Genomic DNA, 7,003 nt, shown 5'->3' with positions numbered 1-7,003 from the left:
CGACGAGCCAACACGGGTGCCGATACGGTACACTTCGGATCATCGGATGATTCTTGAGCCGACGGGATTATGGTAAGTTTTATTCTTTATTAGTCTACTATTTTTATTTTTATTTTTTATTTTTTTTTTGTAATTTTACATGTTCAAAATAAATGCAGGTTTATGGACGATTGCGTGATACGAGGTGTCACGAAAAGCACGAAGACTAATTTCGTGGGTCCAATTCCTACATCGTGGACACAAGCTTCTCATGCACAAAGAGAGGCGTGGTTCAATAACTTTCGGGTATATATTTTCCGTAATTCTTTATTTTAGAAACCAAATAATTAATTTTGATAAATTTTTTAAGAACCAAGGTTATACTTTTATTTTATACTAATATGAAATTTTGTCGCTTTTCTTTTGTAGTTATCATTTGCTTGGTCACCGTCTCAAGAACAGAATGTCCGTATCAGGTACAATGACGTCGGTACTCGACGATATCGGGACGTGATTTGGAAGGTAGTTAGGCGCCCAAAGGAACCAGACCACATGAAAGGTATTTAATTAACTTGTTTTGTTATTTGTATTAATTAGCTTATACTCTCTTATATTATAAATAATATCAGTAACTTATTAGTTATGATTTCATATGTGTAATTGCTAGTGACAAGTATGAAGGCTTAATAAAGCATACCAAAAGTGAAGCTTTTCAGAAGAAGTCTAAGCAAGCATCCCTCAACAAAAGAGGAGGAAAGGAAGACGCCGTGAACGAGCCTACTCATTACGCGGGTTCACGATCGTTCTGGAATCGTATGTTGGGTGTAAGTACTTTGTCTATTATTTTACACTTTTTTTTGTTTTCAATGCAACATGTTTATTTTATGTTAGATTTTTTGTTGATTTTATAACATGTATGTTTTTTTTTCATTCAGAGAGGAAAGAAGAAGTCACAGCCGATTGCGACGGTACCGGAACTGTTTCTGGACACGCATTCCAGAGTTGACGGAAAAGGGGTTAGAACTTGGACTAAGCCAAAAGACAAGCAATTATATGTAAGTTTTCCGTAACACTTAATTTTTGTTAGTTTATTCTCTTTTAAAATGTCGTATATAAGGTGGTTACCATATTAACTTACTACCATTTGTTTAATATTGTAGGAAGCATTTGAACGAGAAAAAGCCGCCAATCCAGAAAGACCGGACAATGACATATAGTATGAGTTGGTGGATGGCTTCAAGAAAGGGCACGTGTATGGTTCCGGAAGTTCAACACCGGCTTTCTATGAGAAAACGCGTAGAAGATCGACTTCAACAATTCCCAGCAACACGTATCAACCGGGAATTATTAGTCAACTTCAAAGTCAAATAAGAGAGCGTGATGAACGTGATGCCAAACGTGATGAAGAACTTGCCAAACGTGATGAAGAATTCCGGCAAATGAAGGAAAGAATGGAAATGTTTGAGAATTGGTGGCAAGGTTGTAACCCCGGACCTAGATCCAACTACGATCCAAATGATCCGCATGGTCCACATGGGGGGAGTGGAGCCGGTGTTGGCTTCCAAGTAAGATGATTTTAGCATGTAAGTTTGTAAAACTTGAACACTTTAGACTTGAACATTTAGAATAGCTTAGCTTGTAAAACTTTCATTTTCAATATATGAAATGAAGTTTGAGAAATTGGGAGGTGTTGGGTTGAAATGTATGGTGTTGTGTGTGTTGAAATGGGATGTATGGTGTTGTGGAACATCGGTTTGTATGCAGGTTGTAAATATTTGGCTAGCAATGAAAACGAAAAAAACCACCAAAACATACAGTAACTTTGGCGACTGAATTGGGATTTGGCGACTGAAATTCAGTTGCCAATTTGGCGATTGATTTCAAGGTAGTCGCCAGAATGGCGACTGAATTGCAGTCGCCAAATCCCAATTCAATCGCCAAATTACATCAGCCAAACTGGCTACGTCACCCAAAAAAGGCGACTGAATTGGCATTTGGCGACTGCAATTCAGTCGCCATTTTGGCGACTACCTTGAATCAGTCGCCAATTTGGCGACTACCTTATCAGTCGCCATTTTTGGCATTTGGCGATCGATTTTTCGATCGCTAAATTTGGCGACCGACTTTAGTCGCCAAAGCTAGAAAAGGCGACTAAGGTCCGCGACTGACGTTTGGCGACTGATTTCAGTCGCCAAATTGATTTTGGCGACTGATTTCAGTCGCCATAATCAGTCGCCTGTTTTAATTCTTTTTGTAGTGAACTCTAGTCATCTTTTTCATAATCAATACCAGCATAATCACTAATTAGTAATCAGTACCAAAATATTAACTTTTTTCTACGATAGGTACCAAGTCGCCTTCTTACTCTAATTTATTTCCTACTTTAAAGGTGTTTTCAGCTAAGAGAGGGATTTCAGAAGTGGGTGAGTGGAGATTTGTACTTGAATGATGGCTATTTGGACTTTTTCAAGCAGGTTGAGATTAGATTATCAGTCAATTTAGTACCTATCGTAGAAAAAAGTTAATATTTTGGTATTGATTACTTATTATTGATCATGAAAAAGGATCCTTATATTGGTACTGTTTATCAATTAACCCTTGAATTTTTATATTGATAATTTTTCCAATATGTTTTTTTTTTGTGAGAGATAATTTTTTTTAATTTCATTTCTTAGCGCACTTATTTCATTTAATCAATTTTGTAATCTAATTGTCGTTTCTTTTCCACTCCTAAAAAAATTTTCCCAAACTATTTTTCTCACCAAGTTAAATTTTATATCAAATTCAGATTTTTCTATAAATACCGTACAAATAAAATTGTATTTCAAATTTTGAATGAACCAGTTTGACAATATGTTAACTTTAGATTTCTCTAAGATAGCTGGTAAATAACGTATTTATTTAATTTGATATGTTATGTCTTTAAATGTGATACGATCATTTAAGATTGTTATTCAAGATTATAATGTTTTAATTAAAAAAGTAATAGAAATTAAAAGAAATTCACAACTTTAATAAACAAAATTATATATTAAAACAAATTTCCTAAATTATCAACGTTTGGAAATCATGCAAAACATAATTGTGATTTGTAAAAAAATCAAAAAAATTAGACGATAAACTTTTCTTTCCTTGCATATAAGTTTATAAAATTATAAAATTTCTTATTAAATAAATAAAACAATAAAAAATTATTAATTAAATTAATTAAATTGTTTGCAAAATTTTATATTTAAATGTATTTTCATATTATTTATATTTGATAAAATTTCATTCAGATTTTGTATTTTTTAAGCAAGCAATTCTTAGGTTTGCCTTAACATGAAAATATTTTAATTTAAGTCGGAAAAGATACTCGTCACGGGTGTTTGTTAGTTCGTGGCTAAAACCCTTTTTGCCATGGTATAATTCGTGGCTAAATAAAATTTCGCCACGGGTGTGACATAGTTCGTGGCTAAAATGATTATTTGCCACGGCTGTAGCCTGATTCGTGGCGCAAGTGACTTTTTGCCACAGAAAAAGCTATTCCATGGCATAAAACTTTTTCCAAAATAATGTATAAATGTTTCCTGTGGCTAAGCAGTATTTAGCCACGAATTATAAATTCCCGTGGCATAATTCATGGCGCAAGTGACAATTTATTGTAGTGATGTGTCACCTAGTCGATCTTCAAAGCCTCGAAATTATAGTATAGAACACTTTTGGCGAGCCTTAAAGGGCCGAGATTTGTCAAGAATCTAGGATTGCTCAGCTTCATATATTCAAAACCCTATCATTTGGTTCACTTATCGAGTCATAGTGAACAACCTACTTGCTCGCAGTGACCCCGCCATTGTGAATGAACTTGATCTCACTTTTATGGAGTCTTACTTGAAAATCCAAGGAAAGAGTGGTTATAAATTCAATGCCCCCTTAGTACTACTTGAAAGATGGGCGCGATTTAGAAATGGGAATGATAGTGGGATGAAACATATCGACAATGGAGGTCTAGTGACAAGACTTGCAAAGTGTTCAACCCGAACTTCAACAACAACAACTCTTATATGCATCTTCCGGGTAATACCAAGATCAATGAAATGCTCCTTTTTCAACATCACCATTGGATTGCCTATGAGGGCTATGAGCGGAAAATCAAATGGTTGACTAAGGGAAGCAACCGTCTAATCCTCCCAATGGAGGGTTTGACAAGAATTTTACCAAGAAGGGGTTCTCTTTCCCGAGTACCATCTTATCTAGTACCCGGAAGCGCAAGTTAAGCAAGTCAAGCAAATCAAGTCCCACCCCCTACTCAAAGATGACAACAAGCAAATAAACCTAAAAGGAATGAGCAAGAAAGGATCACTATCCCTCCTTACCCTTTCCCGTACCAACTCTATATTCATCCCAATTCCATTCATCCTTCCAAGGGATGATTTTGCCATGGGTCTTCTTCAAGCTTTGCATCGCCAACAATATGACGACAAGGTAGATACCTCCTATGCTCTATACCCCAATTTCCATCAAATGGCCCGTCAAGGGCGCATAAATGAAGAGGGAATGCTTCCCTCTTGGGCTCAAGTCGATATACTCTTTCCAAATTCGGCTCATGGAAATGGTGGAGCTAATGGCAATGGCAATGACAATGGAGAAGGAGAGGGATCGAGTAATGGTGACACCATGGAGGTTAATAGTGAAGGGGACGAGTTCATGGATTTCTACAAAAGTGATGAGTCTAGAGCAAATTGGGATGATGATCTTGGAGGAGAGTATGGCGACAAGTGAAGAAGTTCATTAGCTTGGTGGAGCGGGCAAGAGGCACCCACCATGGCTTGTGTGAGCTTTTGCTCTCCCTCTCTCATTTTTATGTCAAAATTTTTAATTGCATTCTAACCTAATCTAAATAATCATTGTTGTTTCGATTTCAGCCTTTGTTAGTGTCCTTGTAAAATTTAAGGACTATTTCCACCTTAGCAACATCAAGGTGACGATAATTTTTGTTCCCGCTTGAAAATCCAAAATGACAATTTGCATTTAGCATAACATTGCATGCATGGCCTTGTGGCCAAACTTCATCCATTAATTTAACCGTTTTGGGGAAGTTTAGTCACAAGCAACCCGAGTTAATTCAAATTAGCTCTCCGAACAATATAAAACATGCATCACTTAGACTAGTTTAGTATGCATCATTTTGTAATATATTCCATATAGCTTGCATTTAGTACCATGCATCATTCATATCATTCATTTGTGCAATTCCATATTGTTTTATCCATTGAGGACAATGCCCATTCTAAGTGTGGGGATGGGGAATTCTAACACTATCTAACTCAAAAATTCAAAAATTATAAAAATTTGAAAAATTCAAAAACATGTTCTTCTCTTTTGTAGTGTAGAAATGTATATATTGTATATATTTGTTTATTTGTGCTGACTCCTATCACTTGGGACCGACTACACCACATTCGAGGCATGAGGAATATCAAGATCGCATGGTATGATCTTTCCAAAGCTCCTTTTTCCTCTTATATGTTAATGACAATGTGGCTTCTTTTTGTTTGATGCGGTACAAACCAATGTGATTATAGGAGTTGCATTTAAATTATATGGCATACTAGTAATAGTTGTATATACATTAGATTGTATATATGTTAGTTGCATCATGGCATGTAGTTGCATCTTAGGAAACTTTTTTTGAAAATATCTAGTTGGGAAGCTTGGCAAGTGTATATAGGTCGTTGTAGAAAATTTTTCTCCTTGAGACTTTGTTTGCTAGAATACCCTCAAGACACCCTAGGATGTGTCATACTAGTATCCTTTGACCCATGGACTAAGGCCTAGTCAAGAGTGCCTTGTGGTGTGATAACTCCATGGCTATCGTTTATTCCATGGTGACCCTTGATACCATGCAACCGTCCTTACACTTACATCATCATGTTTTGTCAAACAAAAAGGGAACGGGCACAAAAATGTCAAATTGAGTTCAAAGCCATCAAATGTCAAATGTTTGCAATTCCATAAATTGAAAGAGAGGAGCAAACATAGACTCCAATGCTTATAATAGAAGTACCCTTGCTACGAATGGGGGTACTTTGAAAAATGCTCAAAAAAAATGCAAGAAGTTGAAAAATGCCAAACATCAAAAAATGGCATGATCCTAATCGTCAAATGCTATGAAAATGGGGGGAAAAACAAACCTAAAAAGTAAACTTCTATCAATGAAACTCATGTATCTTGAAACCTTTTTTATCCTTTGATGACCCTACTTTGTTGCATGGTGGAGAGGGGACGACCCTTATTCTTGTCTAGGTAAGAGGGGGAATTCCTCGATCCTATAGTGTTTCTAACACCATAGGGACTTAGCTCTTGACAAAGGCATTTAGCGATTGTGGATAAAGGTACCCTAGTTTGACACAACTTGGAGGTGATTTGTTGGTATCCTTTTAGACTTAGTATCATAGAGAAATGATATCTACAATATATCTACAATAGAATAGGTACCCTTAGATTGCTTCCCCTTTAGATGATTTCCGCCGCTTAGATGAGGAAAGTGGCTATTATTTTTGTAGATGCATTCCTTACTTGATCTTGTGTGCTTAAATGATAGGATGCATTGCAATTTTGCAAGCCCCACCCTGCCTTGAAAGAAGGCATCTTACCTCATAGGTGTCTTGTTGTGAGTTGAAGGAGCGGAGTGAGACCCGCTAATTGTCTCACATCGGCTAGTAGTATCAATAAGGGTCATAGTTTTAGTCCCCTCTTTAGTCGGGATGAGCAAAGGTTTGTTTGGGGATATTTGATGTGGCTCGTATTTGCGCACATTTAGTCCCCTAACTAGCCTCATTTCAATGCTTTCTAGTACTTATTTGGGTCATTTCTATCTTATGTTCCTTATTTTGCACATTCTATGAGGGTTTAATGCCCTTTGTAGGGGAGGATGCTAAACCTTGCGCCTATGGACGCAAAAGCGGAACTAAATTTATCGCACTTAACGACCAAGCAACAAAGAGGATGCTAATACTAAAGGCCTAAGTTAACAAACCAAGTA

The 7,003-nt window shown here is 36.5% G+C and overlaps 2 long non-coding RNA genes across 2 annotated transcripts; both read left to right on the top strand.

Moving 5' to 3' along the window:
- LOC141621698 (uncharacterized) lies at positions 1–534 on the top strand. Its single transcript, XR_012532588.1, has 3 exons — positions 1–72; positions 159–285; positions 409–534. It is a non-coding gene; the product is annotated as an uncharacterized LOC141621698 (long non-coding RNA).
- A 121-nt stretch (positions 535–655) lies between these two features.
- Positions 656–1,713, top strand: LOC141621697 (uncharacterized). The gene is made up of 3 exons (XR_012532587.1): positions 656–803; positions 915–1,034; positions 1,140–1,713. It is a non-coding gene; the product is annotated as an uncharacterized LOC141621697 (long non-coding RNA).
- Positions 1,714–7,003: the final 5,290 nt, after the last annotated feature.

This window comes from Silene latifolia, chromosome X (assembly GCF_048544455.1).
Source record: "Silene latifolia isolate original U9 population chromosome X, ASM4854445v1, whole genome shotgun sequence".
In the NCBI taxonomy this organism is placed as follows: Eukaryota; Viridiplantae; Streptophyta; class Magnoliopsida; order Caryophyllales; family Caryophyllaceae; genus Silene; species Silene latifolia.
Note: the sequence above shows the minus strand (reverse complement) of the source record. Positions and strands in the feature narration are given on the sequence as shown.